Consider the following 20,893-nt stretch of genomic DNA (forward strand, 5'->3'; position numbering starts at 1 on the left):
CCAGGCAAAGTTCTAAAAAGAAGCTAGATCTTCATTAATCTTCTGTCACTTACGTCATATCCTGTGTGCTGAAATTGCATTAAAGTTTTTGAAGCGGGATTGCCTGCAAAAGTTGGTTAACCGGTTTTCTCCATAACATATGGAACATTCATTTTGCAGTGGACTCATGTATAGGGCATTATATAAATTCTCTTGTCTTTATTAAGGTTCCCTGGACAAGAAAAAGTGGTAACTTTAAGCATTTGGACCAACATTTATAATAAAGACCTCCATAGATTACCCGCCATATGCAAATTGACCTGAGATCACTAGTGAATTTGTCGATAGGCACAAACAAACGCTAGCGCATCTTCGCCTTGAAATGCTCGCGCTGCCAAAGTAACGATAGTGAAAAGTCGCCAGCATTCGACGCCCAGGGCACAACTTTGCATATTAGGGAATTAGCATAGTGGTAGTGAATTTGCACCTGGCGAAGTGGTGCAATGTGTGCGAATCGGTCAGTAGCGACAATTCACCCTTTACTGAGTCTGCCCCAATGTATCAATCACTTCTGATAATGTGGGCCTCACACCAGTGCTGGGCTCTCTTAGGGGCAAATTCACTAAGCGCCGAATCGCCGAACGCTAGCGTTAATTCGCTAGTGTTTGGCATTTTCGTTACTGCGCAAATTCACTAACGAACGCTGGCGTAGTTTCGCTAGTGTTACTTCGCACCCTTACGCCTGGAGAATTTTCGCTAGCGACGTAACTATGCAAATTCACTAACTTGCGCAGTGTACTGAATGCTACCTTTTAGGCTAGACTTCCTTCGCCACCTCAGACCTGGCGAAGCACAATAGAGTAGATAGTGATTGTTTCAAAAAAATTTCAAAATTTTTTCTAAGTCCCAAAAAATGCTGGCATGTTTTCTACATTATGGGTGGTAGGCTGAAAAAGATCGAACATTTTTTTGGGGCTCCCCTCCTTCCCCCCTACATTTCCTGACTCATGGCAACTTACCTAGACAGTGGGCACATGTGTAGGGCAAAATAAAATTTTTATTTGATGATTTGAAGGTTTTCTAGGCATTTGTAGTGCTGATACGTATTCCTCCATTGAAATTTGAATTTGGCCTTCGCTAGCGTAACTTCGCTTTACATAGCGAATCAACGCTAGCGCAACTTCGCAACCTTACGCTACCCCTGAGCGCAACTTCGGATTTTAGTGAATTTGCGGAGCGCTGGCGAACCTACGCCTGGCGAAGTGCGGCAAAGTTGCGCCTGCCGCAACTTCGCATCTTAGTGAATTTGCCCCTTAGAGTTCAGCTTGGGCGGGTCTGCAAACTCAGGCAACATAGTTGATTATACTGGATGTCCTTTTATTTAATTTCCTATATTTTTACAGAAAAAAGATGGTACAGCAGCTAATGACAGAGTTTCTTTAACATTCTGCATTTGTCAGTCAGGGTTTTTCAAGAGTCCTACATAACACACAAGTTGCCGCACTGCTTCTTTTATCAATTTAATTAGCTTGTAAATGTTCTGCCTAAGCTATTCTGCATCACCTGCCAATAACAATGACGATACTGTTGGAATGCTTTATCAGCGCAACGATTCAATGTTACTTCATTCATCTTAAGCTTGTATACTCCTTTTAAATAGTTTTGTATTTTTACTTAGCTCCTCGTGCTTTCTTTTAAAATCCAGATCCCCCATACTTACTGCTTCTTGTGGAGGACTAATAACAAATCTCACTTTCATATGGGTTCATTATTTATTGTTAGCTCTTTCAGAGTAGCCACAGCATGCCACTTATACTACTGTCAGTATGCCTAACCTTTAACACCAAAGTAAAAAGAGATAAAGACAACGTGTTCGATCCCCATTTGCATGAATGAAAATTGCATAATTACAGGGGAAACCATTTCCTTCAAGCTTACTGTAATCAGTAAATGGGGGGTTTAGTGCATTCATTTAACTGCATTTGCATCTGTGATGTCAGCTTGGAGAGGAGTCATTAGAGCTCAGAAAGCTTTCTTTATACTATTTCTACATGGTTGGCCGTTAAAAGTATCAACATTTATACATCATTTTTATACATAGTATATAATTACAAATAATGAGCAAATTGCTTAAAATGATAAAGAACATTTTAACCCAGAGTTCTGTGAGCTAAATAAAATATCAGCAAATGCTTCAGAGATCATTATGTTGTTTTTTAGCTCATGTTTTCCCATGTAAAATGAATGGGGCACCAGGAGCTTTTTAATTGTGAATCGTTCCATAAAAAAATTACTACATTCTATTTAAATAAAGTTCCTTACAGCTCTCCTTGTAATGCTGATATCAGTGTTCTATCTCCGAGAAGCTCTTTTTCTCATTAAGAAGCTGAGCAATCTCTAATGCCCTAGTGTACGCTGTTATTTCTGCTCACAGCAGCTGATTTACACAAAGGGAAATCTTATAGCTTTGAGCTGAGAGATTGTTAAGCTCTTTTTTATCTGGCTTAGAGGGCAAATTCTTGAGTTAAATTAGAAAGCAGTTTCTCTTCCCATTTATTCAGTGCAATAAACTCAAATTTTACTTCCATGTTACCTTTAACTTCTGCATTTTTGTAAAAAAGTGATTTGCAAACTTAAACCTACAACAGTTAAACTGTTGCTAAACTACAACTCCATCAGCATTGCATGCAGTTAATAAACTTTCACAGGACAAACTATAAAATACATATCACCAGTTCTCATTCACCAACACTGGGCACATTTGCACCTGGGTATTAAAAAGGCTAATGGGTTAGTGCCCAGTGTATGTAAGTGAGCTGCAGAGGCAAATTTATTAAAGGTTGAATTTTAGTGGTTTTAGAGGTTTTTGAAACCATGATTAAACTCTATTGGGGGGATGTAATAAAAGTCACAAAGAGCAAAACTATTTGCACAAATAAGAATACAAATTTGCATTTTGGAATGTAATACTCTTCCTTAAAGGAATACTGTCATGGGAAAACATATTTTTTTTCAAAACGAATCAGTTAATAGTGCTGCTCCAGGAGAATTCTTCACTGTAATCCATTTTTAAAAAGAACAAACAGATTTTGTTATATTTAATATTGTAATCTGACATGGGGCTAGACATATTGTCAGTTTCCCAGCTGCCCCCAGTCATTTGACTTGTGCTCTGATAAACTTCAGTCACTCTTTACTGCTGTACTGCAAGTTGGAGTCAAATCACCCCTCCCTTTTTCCCCCCAGCAGCCTAACAAAAGAGCAATGGGTAGGGAACCAGATAGCAGCTCCCTAACACAAGATAACAGCTACTTGGTAGATCTAAGAACAACACTTAAAAGTAAAAGCCAAGTCCCACTGAGACTTATTCAGTTACATTAAGTAGGAGAAATAACAGCCTGCTAGAAAGTAGTTCCATTCTAAAGTGACATGACTGGGGGCAGCTGGAAAACTGACAATATGTCTAGCCCTATGTCAGATTTCAAAATTGAATATAAAAAAATCAGTTTGCTCTTTTGAGAATTGAACTCAGTGCAGAATTCTGCTGGAGCAGCACTATTAACTGATGACGTGACAGTATCCCTTTAAACGGTTTACATTGCAAATTTTTATTGTGTATTGCGAATTTTAATTGCGCATTGCCCACTTTTAAAAAGTGCTTGAAGGTGTCATAATCTTTTGGAGCAAATATAACAACTAAGAAGTTTTATTACGTTCACTGCACACCGATGCAAACTATTAAATTCGCAAATCTTCTTTCACTGTCGGAAGTGGACGCTTAACAGGTTACAGGTTCGCAAAAGCTATATTAAATTTGCACAAAGGAAAATTTGTTCCCACAAAGGCATAACTTTTCACATTGCAAATATTTTTTCAGTTACTATTATTACATTCCCCCATATTTATCTAAAACCATGAATGCCTTGATCTTATTAAAAGATACAAATAGGAAGTATGAAAAAAAAACACTGAACAATGTGTTAAAAATACAAATACATGTAAAACCTCTAAAAATTCAGTTTTTTTTAGAATATATATATGTACGAATATATGTAAAACCTCTAAAAACTCAAGTTTTTTTGGACAATTACTAGCGACCCCTCCCCTAAATATCTGAATAGTTAAAAAAATGGTCTAATAGGATCAGCACAGCTTCCATTGGCTTCTATAGCTCCTTGACTACTTTTACTTGGAGTCGTTTTGTATTTGAGTTTTATGTGGTTTTTACACTTAATAAATCTCAAATTTTTGGAGTTTTATAGAAATAAAAAAAAAAGCCCAAATTTTATGAGGAAAAAAATAGAGATTGGAATATTAGTAAAAGGGCCCCTAAGATTATCCTGGTCATACATACCTTACATAACAAATGATATTATTATAAAATACAAATTTAAGATGAATGTATAGCATATATGAGAAAAGATATTAAATTGTCCATAGAGTATACCGTTTGTGGGCGGTCCCCAGCTATGCCCTTGTGTGTGATAAAAAGCCACTTAACATTTCTTTCTTAGCTGGTTTTGTGATTTTAGGAGTTGCATTATCTCTGAATTTATGTTGTGCTTTATTAATTGAACACAATGGAAAGGTGCTTTACAGTGTTTATGAAAAAGAGATATCCTAAAATATAGGACTCTCTAAGTAGCCAGGGAGTCATTTAATGTGCACCAGGCATCGCCATTCAGAAGCATGTACACATGCTGGCAACCATTATATTGTTTTTTTCCTTATCTATGCCAAACAGCTGAATAAATAAAGAGTAGCCCTCCTACCTATGTGTATCAGCTTATGACAATCCAACAATGACCCAGTTTTCTCACAATTACATTGTCATCCGCATTCTTTTTCAGCAAGGCTTAGAGAGTAAATCAGACAATCGCAAAAAACAGGAGAGCTCTGTTTTATTCATTGAGCTTTGCTGGGGATAGGAGACGAGATATAAGCTACCTATGACTACGACCCTTTTTTCTTTTTAAAAATTCTTTCACTCGCTTTTTTAAGAAAAAGATAAAACCGTACACATAAATGTGTCATTATACACTGAATCTAAACAACTAAAAAAAAAAATCTTGTGGCACACTTTTAAAGGAAAACTATACCCCCAAATAATGTAAGTCTCTATAAAAAAACCTTTTGCGGAAGACAGCTCATATGTAAAACCCTGCTTCATGTAAATAAACATTTTTAATAATAATTTATTTTTTAGTAGTATGTACCATTGGGTAATCCTAAATAGAAATTTGCAATTTGAAAGAAATAAGGGCCACCCCCTGGGACCCTACGATTCGCTGGTGCAAACAAACAAACCATACATTTAAACAGGTGCAAAATAACTGATAAAGTCAGTCTTTTGTTTCTACACTTTATTCTGTTACAGTAAGAGCTGCAGTATTTCTAGTCAGGTGATCTCTGAGGAGCACAAAGAATATCATAAAATGAGGGTTCAGGGAATAATATTAAAGGACAATATTTACTTTTATATATATATATAATAGTATTAAATATAATATGCCACTTAATATGGTGTAATGTAAATGTATGGTAAAGTATGATGATTTGTTGCTTAAAATAGAAACAAATCCGTTATTAAAAAAAACCCCTAACCCCCTACCCCACAGCCTAGCTGCTACCCCGGGCAAATACCCCTAACTTTTTACCTATCCCTCAGTGCAGATTCAGGGATCAGAGTTCACAACAGCCATCTTCAGGGCTTTGGTAATCTTAGGGGCATTTGCCTGGGAGGGAGGGGAGTCTATGTGGGATGGGAGTCTTTTTAATAAGGGGTTTGTTTCTCCTTTAAGTATTCATTTTGGGGGTAAAATTTTACTTTAACTATGCCCCATTAAAATAATTTAAATTAAGCATCTCTCAGCTGAGAGTTCAGCATGTGCTACTATAAAAGCTTATAAGTGACAACATTTGACCGAATAGCAGTTTTTGAAAGGAAAGTTGTAGGAGACATACATCACAGAATTCTCAATACAAGTTGGAAATACGTATATACTCGAGTATAAGCTGACCCGAGTATAAGCCAAGGTACCTAATTTTACCTACGAAAACTGGGAAAACTGGGAAAACTTATTGACTCGAGTATAGGCCTAGACACAACTACAGCCCTCTCTCCCAGCAGCGCACATTCCACCAAAGCGACCCCCCAGCGATCAACCGGACTTCTTTGCAAAGTTGATGGTGACAGAGAATTGCTAAATGGATTACTGTGTGCATTGTCCCACTGTCCCAATACCAGAGGGTGCTGTGTGATATTGCCATCACTGTTAATCCTTCGTATAACCAACAGAGGGCGCTGTGTGATATTGCCATCACTGTTAATCCTTCATATAACCAACAGAGGTCGCTGTGTGACATTGCAGTCACTGTTAATCTTTCATATAACCAACAGATGGCGCTGTGTGATATTGCAGTCACTGTTATTCTTTCATATAACCAACAGATGGCGCTGTGTGATATTGCAGTCACTGTTATTCTTTCATATAACCAACAGAGGTCGCTGTGTGATATTGCAGTCACTGTTAATCTTTCATATAACCAACAGATGGCGCTGTGTGATATTGCAGTTACTGTTATTCTTTCATATAACCAACAGAGGGCGCTGTGTGATATTGCAGTCTCTCCCCAAGCAAACTGTTGGTATAGGAATGATTAAAAGTGACTGCAATCTCAGCTACTGCCCGCTGATTCGAGTATAAGCGGAGGTAGACTTTTCAGCACATTTTGGATGCTGAAAAACTCAGCTTATACTTGAGTATATACGGTAAATGAAATGCCAGCACAATGCTGATGTAATAGCTTTCTATAGCATAAATAGCTTATGTCAGCTTTAGACACATTGTACAGATGTGCAGTGAATCAAATGCTTTAACTAAGGTTAATGTCCTCTAACTGCCAGTAATAACATTTTGTTAATAACTAGCTAGGTAAGATTTCCCTGAAAATAAACACATTCATAATGCTGCTCAAAAGTAACACATTCAGACCCTCACATATTCACCGTTTTGGTATTTTATTCAAACCACTACCTGTGGCATTAGAAGAATCAAACATCACAAGAAACTCATTTGTTGAGAATACTATTTTCCCCAGTATAGCACTGACAAGTGCATGTCACAGAACTCCTACATTTGAGACCACCGGTGGGCGTTTATTGCTCAGATATAGTGATGGGCAAATTTGGGGCGTTTTGCTTCACCGAAAAAATTCGCGAATTTCCACCGAATTTAGCGAAATGGCAAAAAATTCACAAAACTAAACCGGCGTCTCATTTTTCACGCCGGCGTCCGTTTTTGAAGCCGAGTCTGTTTTTGGACTTTAGAATGGCTCAGAAAAAAAAATCTTAAATGCCAGCAAACCATAAATAGGACTTCAAATTCAAATCAAATCTACACTAAATAAATTTCCAATAATTCTAATAACCTACAATTTCCAGCTGTTCAGTTTTTCCTTTATTTAAAGAATTTAGGCTAAGGAGTAAACAATGAAAGCAATCTTTCTTGCACATGCTTTGTTTGCATTTGTTACTCTTGATAAAAATATTTTACTCTGGATGATGAATTTTAAAAAGCATGAAAGAAATGTGTGGTCTCACACTGTTTGTTGTATCTTTTTTTTGAAATACAGCAGAACATTTACCATGGCAGTCTGCTTTTGTTGAATTAACACAAACCAATTGAATTTTCTGCTAAATCAAAAACACATCACCTTCTGTAATTTTATTCTGTTACAAATCTAGAAGTGTTTATTCTGTGACCTCTGTGACTATATGTTGTTCTGGTTGAGTACCTAACATTATTGACCCCTAAAACAAGAAAAGCCATCATAATTTATATATATATATATATATATATATATATATATATATATATATATATATATATATATATATATATATATATATATATATATATAGTCAATCCAGAAATGACGGCACTCTCAGGAAAAAATTCAAACAATCCAATAAGGTGAAACCATACGGTTTATTGTGATCCTACGTTTCGGTTCCTTCTTGGAACCTTCGTCCAAGAAGGAACCGAAACGTAGGATCACAATTAGTGATGGGCGAATTTGCGCTCTCATTTTCGACTCATTGACGCCGGCGTCCGTTTTTTCGAAAAAAAAAAATTGACGCCGGCGATTTTTTTCCGCGAATTTTCGCTGGCGTTTCGCAAATTTATTCGCTGGTGGCGAATCGCGCAAATTCGCAGCGAATTCGCCCATCACTAATCACAATAAACCGTATGGTTTCACCTTATTGGATTGTTTGAATTTTTTCCTGAGAGTGCCGTCATTTCTGGATTGACTTTATAATTTACATTTAGGCTGGCACCCAGGTTATTATTTACTTTATGGTGTGCGCTCCACGAACGGACTATATATAGCACACCCATATGTTGCATTATAATCAAATAATTCACATTTTTATAATGATTTACCTTTTCTCTGTAATAATAACACAGTACTTTGTGCATATTCCTAACCAAGTTGTATGAATCCATATTGATGGCAAAACAATCATATTGGGTTTATTTAATTCTCAAATTAATTTTAGCAGACTTAATGTCTGGATATTCAAATTATGGAAATAATCTGGAAGAGCTCAGGTCCCAGACATCCTGGCTAACAGGTCCCATACCTGAAATTCAGTTGAAAGAAGTATTTTATGATATCCTCACTTAAAATGTTAAGGCGATTAGCAAAAATTATTGGATGATAATTATTGGTTACCTAAACACAATGGGGGAAACGCAATAAAATTGGCAAAGAGCAAAACTTTGCAAATAAAAATTAGCATTTCACAGTGTAATTTTCTTCATTAGACTTTTATTGCATTGCAAATCTTAATTGCACACTTTAACTCCTGCTCTGCAGTTTTGTTAAATATTTTGTCGCAAAAAATGGTTTGCAATTGCGAAACTTTATTACATACACTGCACACTGGGCAAACTATAAAAATCGCAATCGCTATACAGGTATAGGATCCCTTATCCGGAAACCCAATATCCAGAAAGCTCCGAATTATGGAAAGGCTGTCTCCTATAGACTCCCTTTTTCTCTGTAATAATAAAACAGTAGCTTGTACTTGATCCCAACTAAGATATAATTAATCCGTATTGGAAGCAAAACCAGCCTATTGGGTTTATTTAATGTTTAAATGAATTTCTAGTAGACTTAAGGCATGAAGACCCAAATTACGGAAAGATCCGTTATCCGGAAAACCCTAGGTCCCGCGCATTCTGGATAACAGGTCCCATACCTGTATTACTGTTATGTGAGGGGCAAAGTGTTCACAAAGGCAACATTTTTTACTTTGCGAACATTTATTCGCATTGCAAATGGATTGAGAACTATTTCTGCATTAGCAGCCAATATTATATACCCCAAAAGGCCATTATAGAAAATGAGGGTCTTGAACACATAATTAAGACTAATGAGCTTGGGGAAAGCAATGGAATTGAAAGATATTCATAAAATTCTTTGCCATCCCTAATTTGGCAATAAGAGACAACCTGTTGACAAAATATCATATGTTTTTTCAGACCATGTACCTGAGAAAAGTCTCCAGGATTCAGACATCAATAGCAACTATTATTTTATGCTAGCTACGTTCTTTTGGAAGATCATGGCGGGCAATAACTAAATTCACCTACGGGACAGCAGATTCGATACAGGTAAATGAAGTGATGAAAGCTGCATGCAATCATTCATCTTAATATTGTAGACTTGTTATTGTAAAGGAACTTTGGAAGAAATAAGCATCACAGCTGTGTAGACATGATTAATATACTCCATATTTATGTTGCAACAGAGTAATGAATGGAAAAATCCATACCATCAAAGAAACTAATGGGGGCTTTCAATGCCAAGTCCTACATTAGGGAAAGTTAAGTAAACTGATTACCATAAACAAGGTGTATCATTTCAGCAACTCTATTCCTGATTGCTCTTGCATAAACAGAGTACAGAGAATAAGAAAGATTGAATTACAGTAGAGGTTGAAACACAACCCTTTGGGCATTAGAGCTATGAGTCTTCTAAGTTGGAGAGGGAGAAGATGTAGGGCTACTTAAGGATAAATGTTAAGTAGACCAAATAGATGAAGTTAAATGTCAATATTCATACCAGTTTTGAGTTTTGAAAGTAAACTGAAGGCAATTAAAAGCACTAAGAGAAGCAATATACTGAGAATCCCTGTTGTGTCCTTAAATTAAATCTTGCACACAGCTGGTCAACATTAAAAAATATATCTGTAAAAGAAAGAAGGAAGTGCACAATATAGTTTTGTATTGTAAATATAATGATAAGAACCCAGACACAATACGGTTAAAAGGTGTTTAAGTAGAATGTTAATTTGATCCACCCAAGGTGCACACATCTAGTCTGCTTCATCAAGGAGGGTCCCTGATTAAGCAAACTGGAGTGACTGTGAAATGCATAGGGTGGCACTGATTGCTATTCAATTAACTCATATCACTGCCATATCTCTGAACTCGGAGGAGTCCTGACTTTTACCTTTCAATGCTTATGATATACTTAGACACCTTTTAACTCTATTGTGTTTGTTTCATTAAATGTACAACACAAAATAATTTCGCCCTATGTGTGTTTCCTTCTTTTTGGAGAGAGTAAACTTGGTTTTGTACTTGGGGAGCACAGTGACAAACCTAGAGGTGCTGAGAAGGACAACACGTTTAGAATTAAGAAGTCAACAATGCCATTGTGCAACTTAACTCTTTATGAAGAAACATTAATATCCTAAATAGTGATGGGGGAATTTATTCGCCAGGCGCAAATTCTCGGCAAATTTCCATGTTTCATGCTGCAAAAATTTGCTGGCGAAAATTCTATGGCGTCAAAATATGTTTGACGCTGGCGACAATTCCGATGCAGGCGACAATTCTAGGAGCCCATTGACTTTAATGGGCGTCATAATTGTCGCCAGCGTCTGAATTGTCGCTGGCGTCGGAATAGTGGCCGGCATCAAAAATATTTGGACACTGGTGTCAAAATTCGAGTTTTGCTAATTTTTCGGCGTTTCGCGAATTTCGTGGGAAATTCGCAAATTGTTTCAGCGAAGCAAAACGCAAGAAATTCGCCCATTACTAATCCTAAACAACATAAAGGTTTTACTTTTTAATTTACAATCATGCTTCTATACTGTTCTTGTAAAACATGAAGAATTACTTTGTTAGTAAATTATCGCATTGGCAAATTCTTAGGGGCATATTAATTATTCTGTGTAAAATGAAATTTGCTGTAGAAGCGGTGAAAAAAGTTGTGCAAAATAAATGGCCCAAGGTGTGTGTAATTTTATTTCATGCGAACGCCAGATTTGACGTTGTTATCTTACAATGCTTCCGACAGAAGTCACTCTAAGAAAAATCTTGTAAAAATGTTATGCTGTTTTAACACGACGAAGCCTAGTGATGGGTGGTGTATTATCCTGACTTTTTTTTTTTAAATATGCCCAAAGTGTAAGGGGGCCTAACATTTCAAGTAATAATAATCTATAATAATCTATAGACACAGACAATTCAACAATCTATAATAGAGTAGATCAAAAGGAAGGAATAATACTAGATTGGTCAAATGTATGCAAGCAAGCTGAAGCCATAAAAAGACTGCCCTAGATTGGAACTCCCAATGTGCTAAAAACACTGTCCACTGTCAATAATTATGACTCTGTATATGTCATAATGAAATTTCTATTGGAAATGTGCTGTACTTTTACATGTTTCATCATCACCAAACCTATAGGCTCTGATTTATTCAGGCAATACTGTACTTTAGCTCGATTAACTTTGTATACTTTGTTAAACTATTAAAAATTAAATAGCATACACTTTACATTTCTTCAGAAATCCTTTACAAAGTTTTCCCTTGCACGTAATACATAAGAAATGGCTTTTCCTTTTCACATTTCTACAAGCTTCCTTTCAGTTTACTTAATAACAATTGTGTAACTGTTTTGACTAGACATTATTGAATGCTGTGGTCTCCAGGGTTATTAACATTCAATTCCTTTGGCAGTAACAGGATGCAGAACTAATCTGGGCAAGTTTTATTTATGTTTTATCTGCAATTAAGTCAAAATTTAGAAACCAGGAACATTTTTCTTTTTGCATTAATAGGATGATTTATTAAACTCTGATGGTTTTGATAGTGTCCAAAAGTGCTGAATGAATGCAAATGAGTTATTTCCTTTTAATAATATCACTGTGTTAGTTACTTGTTAATGTACACAGTAGAAGTTTAATAATTGTGTAATGCTTTTGTCATATTTATTCATATATCCACTGTCATGTCTTATCAACAAAATTATAAATATTGTTTGTCATATAACTATCATTAATATGGAAATTTACCATTATGCCAGCAGTGGATTTTATTTCAGAGTCTTTACTGAAAGTATCTTTTGCAGAAATTGCAATGTTTATTTATTATTTCTTAAACTGCTGGCCTCACATTTTGAGTCACTGGCCATGTGGTTTTAGCACTGTTTTCTTGCTGGTGCACTTTCTTGCCAGGATCTTGGCAAGGCTATGTTTTGGTCTATTTTTTAAATTAAAAGGCACTAAAGTATTGTAATTTCTTCTTTGTGTACCCCCAGAGGTACACATGCCAATTGTTGAACAATAACTGAATCAAAATGGAGTAACACAAGAGATTTACTGTGATTTGATGTCTCTGCAAAAAATTCAACATTAGGGGGCAGATTTACTAAACTCGAGTGAATAATTCGATTGCAAAATTATTCAAATTTCAAAGTACTTTTTTGGGTACTTCGACCATCGAATTGGTCAAATTCGATCGAATCAAATGATTTGAATGATTTGAAATTAAAAATCGTTCGACTATTTGACAATTCGATAATCAAAGGAGTCTCTTTAAAAAAAAACTTCGACTGCATACTTTGCCAAATAAAAGCTACCGAAGTGCAATTTTAGGCCAGAGCACTTTTCTAAGTTTTTTTTGATCGATTAAAAATCATTTGATCGATCCTTTAAAATCGTTTGAATCGTTAGATTCAAAAAATCATTTGATCAAACCTTTTGTGCTAAAATCCTTCTAATTTGATATTCGAATTCGAAGGATTTACTTCTAGGGTCAAATTCAAGGGTTTTTTAACCCTCGAAATTCGACCCTTGATAAATCTGCCCCTATGTTTCCAAGACTTGAATTTTTGAGATTTATAAAGTGCAAAGAATTTACAATAAAACATGTGCAAAAATCAGGCTAGTTCATACAAGTTTTTTTTTTCATTTTGGGATTTTTAGTTTTATGTTCAATTAAAACATTTAATACAGCTTGTTTATATTAGCCATATGAGTATAAATCAAAAAGATTACACAGCAAGTTGTTCAGACTTCCACTCTATCAGTCTGTTGTCCAGACTTATTTTTTTATTAATAAAAAATTAACTTCACCAGATTAAGGAGCTACAGAACTGATCTCAAAATACTTCTGCTTCAGGGAAACAGGAAAACAAGATGCCCTCTCCAACAGCTTCCCCAATCAAAAGAATGTGAAACATTAGGTTTATGACTAAGTAAAGGTTTTAAAGTGAACAACAAGTTTATACTTTTTTTTTAAAAAAAAAAAAAATCATACTGGGATTAAAATGCTGTGTAATAAACCATTATAACATTAAAAAATGAGCTGAGAAAACTGTAAGCTGTGCAAGCATAATCAAAAAGGTATACTTACTTTGTGAAACAAAGCCACTGCATTCTTTCTTATGGAGTTGGTCCAATCAGGATACAACTCTTTTCCTATAACAAAACACATTTGAAAAAGCTTTTAATTGCTCATGGAAGAAATGTTTTACAATCATAAATCTGCTTAAATTTATTTACATATACTTATCTAATTGGTAGGGAAGAATTTTTTTTACATTCCCAATTTTCATCTTTACTTGTTTCTTGTCATGGTGCGCAGATGGCTCTTTGTGGTGCCCTGGAAAAGAAAATACATTATTATTTAAAGAAGAAGAAAGGAAACTAAGTTGTAGAAGAATTTTAGAGAAATTGAATAAATGAGACAAAGTTGGGCTTTAAAATATGCAGAATTAACTGAGACAGGGTAGAGTCTACAAAATAAAATCAGGAGCCTATCTTTTCCAGCTGGGTAAACCTGTTCCCTATTGTCTATCTATATTTTCTATTTTCTATCTTCTGTATATAAAGAATTCTATTGCTATATGCTCAGTACTCCAGTATTGTAATGAAACATATCTGAAACTTAATCTGAGCCATTGAAATGTTCAAATATTAAGTAGTATGCATATATCCTGCATGCCACAAAATTAAAATATTAAAATTATGTTTAGTAATATTAAAAGCGTGTTTTATGACCTTTGCTGAATTTTGAGAGTAAAATTGCTGATAGAAACTGGTAAGAGATTCAAAAATTTACATGCAATTTCCATGTACATGTAAATTAACTAAGGGATACCAGCAGTTTACTTTTTAGTGTGATTAAAATATTTTTTATAATATTTTTTTTCCTGTTCTATAATATAACAATTAGAAATATTTTGGTAATTATTTAGTAAATATTAATTTATGTAATTTTTATTGGTTAATTAACAATTTCCAATATATGTATTTTGTATTGAGCATTTGTAACTCTGTTTTGAAGATGCAGATTTCATATAAAATTAAGTAAAAAAATTACATATATAGTCACCAACTTAGCTGGTATTTTTTTCTCTTGACGGACACTAAAGGTTTATTTTTATTATTACAGTGATTGTCTCTTAATTCTGCTTACTTTATTATATAAGCCAGTTATTGTGTCTCATTCTTTCTCTTTCATATATTCTTCTTCATGGTTATCTTGATTTTCTGTTCTTTCCTCTTTAAATAGTAATTTATTTTCTTTTCATAAAAGCCAGATCATTACCGAAAAACTGCAATTTCTTGAAAAACAGGGCACCACGCAAACACTTCAGTTATCCCTTGAGTAAAGTTTTTTGGAATCAATTAAATGTATATACCAACTTTCCAATCTAACACATAAAATAATGGACAAAATATTGTTAGAAACTTTGCTGGGCAAACTCTTTCTAGGGGTAAAATTGGAATGAAAAACATTTGTGGGACTACATGGATTCTAGCACATCTTTGTACCACATTAGAGGGTAATTTTGTGAAGTATGGTACAGCTCTAGTTCCCATGAATTATTTAGCATATGTTTTGTGCATCAGAATAGCAAATTGCTGTCTACATCAATTGGGAAAGTACTAATGTTTAGACTATCAGTTTTTTTCTAAACCACTAAAAATATTTAACAACAATATTTAACAAGATAGCCATGCAGAAAGAAAAATTACATTTATAATAACATAGAAGACAACTATTTCTTGTATCTGTGTAAAGATACTGAGATACACGTATTGAGTTGGAAAGTATAGCTATATTAGGTTAGGTTTAAAGAAAAACTAAAGCTTAAAGGAGAACTAAAGCTTAATCAAAGAAGTAGGACAGAAATGTCGTGGGCTTCTGTAGCAGTAAAGATCTGTGTCTCAAAATATGCCCCATAAGCTCTCCATCAGCACATGCACTATGCTGCTGTAAATTACTTTACTTAGTGACCAACACACAATATATTGAATATATATAGAATATAAATATCATAATATAAGGCTGAGGCTGATTAGTAAGTAATTAATGGCACATGATAACCCAGAAACCAGATTAATAATCTGCCCTGTAACATAAACCTATATGACAGATGAAGCTCATTTTATGCTTGATGATTTGTGATGTCCCACTAAGCTCAGCTTCTCAACAGTTGATCAAAGCACACTGAGCATGTGCAGTGTTGCAGACACTCCTAACAAAAACCAAGGTAGGAAACTTCTGTGACAACTTTGAAGACCTGGATTATTACTACTATGGAGATGCTGAACCTTTATGGTGGTGCAATAAGTTCAGAATTTAACATATGGCTTTTCTAGCCATATCCATTTTTTAAGGCTTAGTTCTCCACTAACTAAAGAAGGTGGGCAGAAATGGTGTACATTATGTTTTTGGCTTCCTTACCAGCCCAAGGTAACCACAACCCTTTAGCAGTAAATATTTGTTTGAAAATGCCCCAAGTAGCACCTCATCTTTTCTGATAATCCACTGCACATGTTATGTGCTGCTGTTCGTTATTGAGCTTAGGGACTGACACACAATATACTGAATATATATAATATACAGTAAATGTCACAATAAAATGGCTGATTAGCTGATGAATAATTCAGATTACTGGTACAGCTCAGAAACCAGCATACTGTAATTAGCATATGAATTTAATAATCAACCCTGTAGCATCAGCTTCTACAACAGGCAAATCTCATTTTATGCTTCATGATTTGTGACAACCCCTAAGCTTAGCTTCTCAACAGCTGCTCAAAGTACACTAAGCATGTACATGTTGCAGACACTCCTAACAAAATCCAAGATACCAAACTTATGCGACAGGCCTGGATCACTACTACTTTAGAGATGGTGAACATTTAGGATGGTTCAATGAGCTCAGTATATACAACATTGCATTCCTAGTCTTTTTTTTTAATTTTAGGATTTAGTTCTCCTTTAAAGGAGAACTAAACCCTAAAAATTAATGTGGCTAAAAATTACATATTTTACATACTGAACTTATTGCACCAGCCTTAAGTCTCAGCTTCTCAATAGCTGCAATGATCTGGGACTTCAAACTTGTCACAGGGGGTCGCCATCTTGGAAAGTGTCTGACACTCACATGCTCATGATTACTCTTCACAAGTACATTAGAAATCATTATAGACAGGTAGTGGGGGACCCTTTTTCCCATTAAAAATGATCACTGCATCAGAGACGACCTCTTTAAACTAGAAGAACAGAATTTTAATTTACAGCAGAATAGACGGTTAAGTGGGTACAGACACTGGGACCACAAACACCACAATGCCCTGGTCAGAATCAAACAGCGAGTATACTGCAATAGCCCATATCCCCATAAGCAAAACAACAGTGTAGCTTTCAATTAATACTTTTTCATGATAAACATAGGATAAACATTACAGATTAAATATAAAAGTGATAATGGTGCTGATCAACTAAAAATACGTTAAGAATAATAATTCAATTTCAGTATTCATTATTATGCCCTTTTTAAGCAACTAAAAACCAAAACATGTTTCAGTGTGTAAACGTTTTTAATTATCTTCTACATCTTATCCTAAACATCTCTAGAAGCTTAAGGAATTTCTGAGGTTTTTGTAAATATACTTTTGCTTCATTTGGTGCCCTTGTGTAGAGCTATTGTCTACATTGCAGCTCGGTTGTTATTCTGAATGCAAAGTACAAGAACATATAAACTCTAATATGGGATTGTTAAACATATTTACAAGTGTTTCATATTTAAGAGTGAAAACGTAACAGATGGGAATTTGCTTTAATTATACTTTGGTCATATTAATGGTTTTCAGATCACTTAATTTGAAAGAAGTGTCAGTGATTACATAGTTTAATGTTACAAATTAGAGCAGGTGCAGCTGCAAACAGTCCCTGATTAACAATTTAATTTAAATGTTATAACACATTTCTGTAGTGCAAAAGACTCCCAGAGGCAAAGAGTTATACTGTTTTTATAGCAACTTCCATGTTCCTCTAGAATTTAATTATTTGAGCAGTAACAAATGACCAAAGTATGCCAACACTTATAATATATTGATCATTACTTCTGAATCAGCTGCAGTAAAATACTTTTTATTGACATACTAATAGTACATTACATGTAAAATATATTTTGATAGCTGTGAGCATGATTTATGATAACATTTTCATATAGTTACAATTGTTAACCAAAAATCTTCCTTTGGGTTTAGGCACCATGCAAGCTATTCAACTTTTTCATTAAAAATACATCACCTAACCTGTTAGAGTAAGAAAGGCACTAAAAATGCTAAGCTCTGTCAGCCAGTACAGTGTGTACATTTTTAAATGGCAAAATTGCTACTTATCATAGTGAACAAGCATTTCTAATATATTAGAGCACAAAAACCTTGTTAACTCAATCCAAAAGAAGTAAAAATAACAACAACAAAAATAAATGCTATGCGTTATCCAAGTTTGATTATATTCAAATCAAATTGATTCAAGTTTCAAGTTAAATTCATCTGAGATTAAAAATTTTGATTCTATTAATAAATTTCCCCAAGTTGAGTTCCAAATTCATTTGAATTTTTAAAAAAATTCAGAAAACTTGAATTGAAAATATGTTTTACATATTGCTTAGGAAAATTCCCATTGACTTTTATATGAACTTGCCAACTTTTAGATGAATTTTTACATAAAGTTATTATTGTGCTAAATATATCTCAAGTTTCAGATATACGTTTCCAATTGGTTACCTGTATTTTGTTTTTAAATTCTTTTTTTTTTTAAAAATTCAGAAAACTTGAATTGAAAAAACGGCTTACATATTGCCTCAGACAATTTCCATTGACTTCTATATGAACTTGCCAGTTTTTGGATGCTGAAATTTTCTTTTTTTTTTGTGCTAAATAAATCTCAAATTTCAGAAACTGAGTACTGATGTACAGTATATAATTTTTCAATTAGCAATCTGTATTTTTTTTTTAAATAGTTTCATGTGTTCATGTGTAAACAAGAATACTGGTAAACATATTTATCATAAATCACATTTTCTAATTTCACGTTTTGTATATAAAAAAATATTTTAGCCTACCAAACACAAATTTGTACTTATTTCATTAAAAAAAACCTATCTGGAAAACTTGAATGCAAGGAAATAGCTTTGTGCCCACTTTTAAAAAAAATTCAGAAAATGTAAATTGAAAAAATATAACATATATATAACATATTGCCTAGGACAATTCCCATTGACTTCTGTATAAACTGGCCAGCTTTTTGATGTTGGATGTAAAATAAATCTCCAGTTTCAGAAATTGTAATTCGAGTTCATGAGTTTTAACACAAAAAAAACTTTGATAACAGCAAAAAGCCAAATTTGAAGTTGTTTCAACCATAAGCCTGTTAGTTTAACCTCAGTAGAAGAAAACAATTTCAAGGGAGAAATAAGTGATTAGATATTGAAAAACAATTAAAATCACAATGCCATAGGACTTATTCCAGCTGATCCAAAAATTGCAGTTTTACAAAAATTAACAGTCGGTGTGCGTATCAACACCATCAACGTACATCATTTGCCTTGCACATCAATTGCACAAGTTGTACTTGATGATGGTTGTTAATGGATTACATTACGGGATATTGGCCTGCAACATATTATTTGTTTATAGAGAACAGCCTGAAAGATAAATAACATGAAACATTTTTATTTGAACCAATGTTGCTAACAGCGTACCTCAGGGGCTTGTGCCTACTCCATTGTTTTTAAATTGTTAAAAAAATGGCCTTGAGGTCTCAGTTTTTGTTTTGATACTAATGAGTTGGGAAGAGAGTATGGAAAGGTGATTATGTGAAAATGGCACACGTATCAGCCATTTAGATATCTAGTGGTCAGACAATATGGCACCTCAGAGATGGTGAGGAAGCATAATATATAAAAATGTAAATACAGTATGTAAGATACGAAAAGTCTTAGAGGAGCTCTCTGAGCAATTTTGCTTTCGTTTCTGTGAGGTTTATATTCCGCTATGAATATTGTATTTTTCCAGGGTTGCCAAAGGTCTTAGCTGACATGTTACCAGACTAACTAGTAACATATCAGCTAAGGCCAAGGCCAGTATTACAAATTTACTGCCAATGGTCTTGGGGGTAAATTTGTAACACCCTCTAGTTCATAATCTGATTAACATCTTTGATCCACCCTGTTACATCATTGACCTGCCCTGTTGCATAATTGGAGAACACTTGTCATCAGACCTCATTGCATGTACAATATATATTTGCATGCTGTTCTTCCATTCCTATGCTTTATTGAGATATTACTAAGCTTTCTTAACTTTCTTAAGCTATCACTCTATATCGCTCTTTTAATACTTTTAAAGTCTATCCACCCATAGACTTCACCTTTTGTTTTAAAACAAACCCTTACATATAAGATTTGTTGTTTTATATGACTTTGTTAGGGGTATGGTCAATGTAATTCTCCATAGTATTACTTAGGGGCAGATTTATCAATGTTCAAAGTGAATTTGAGGGAATTTTCGAAGTAAAAAAATGCGAAATTCGAAATAATTTTTTGGATACTTCGACCATCGAATAAGATACTTAGGGGCAGATGTATCAAGGGTCGAATTTCGAGAGGTTAAATCCCTCGAAATTCGACTGGGGAATAGAATTGAATAGGCAATTTGGGCGAATTTACGCGCCGACGAATATTCGATCGAAGGATTTTCATTCAATGCCTTTTTATTCGATCAAAAACTTAAAAAACAAGCCTTTGGGACTTTCCCATAGGCTTTTAAAGCAATTCGGTAGGTTTTATGTGGTGAAGTAGGCAGTCTAAGTATTTTTAAAAGAGACAGTACTTCGACTATCGAATGGGCGAATAGTCGCAGCATTTTTGCGCTCGATCTATTCGAATCATTCTACTCAGGAGCACAAAAAACTACTCGAAATTCGAGTATTTTTCCCTCTATTCCTTCACTCGAACTTAGTGAATGGGCCCCTAAGACTTCGAATTTACTTCGAATTCGATTCAAAGTAAAAATAGTTTGACTATTCGACAATTCGATAATCAAAGTACTGTATCTTTAAAAAAAACTTCAACTTCAATAGTTTGCCAAATTAAACCTGCAAAGTGCTATGTTAGCCTATGGGGACCTTCTAGACCATTTTTCTAAGTCTTTACACATCGAAGTAAAATCTTCAATAGTATGCTAAAATTGTTTGATCGAACGATTTTACTTCGATCATTCGATGGGCAAATTCAGTGAAA

General features: G+C 34.5%; 1 protein-coding gene across 2 annotated transcripts in view; it reads right to left on the reverse strand.

Moving 5' to 3' along the window:
- Positions 1 to 20,893, reverse strand: part of sgcz.S (sarcoglycan zeta S homeolog) — a 426,387-nt gene that overhangs the window by 181,875 nt on the left and 223,619 nt on the right. Inside the window, exons 3-4 of one of the 2 annotated variants that reach the window (XM_041579488.1) lie at positions 13,886 to 13,947; positions 13,699 to 13,763 (exon numbers count right to left, since the gene is read on the reverse strand). The gene's annotated coding sequence lies outside the window, so the exon portion shown is untranslated. The remainder of the gene's footprint in view (positions 1 to 13,698; positions 13,764 to 13,885; positions 13,948 to 20,893) is intronic. The other variant, XM_018243160.2, reaches the window with a different exon arrangement.

Source organism: Xenopus laevis, chromosome 1S (genome assembly GCF_017654675.1).
Source record: "Xenopus laevis strain J_2021 chromosome 1S, Xenopus_laevis_v10.1, whole genome shotgun sequence".
Taxonomy (NCBI): domain Eukaryota; kingdom Metazoa; phylum Chordata; class Amphibia; order Anura; family Pipidae; genus Xenopus; species Xenopus laevis.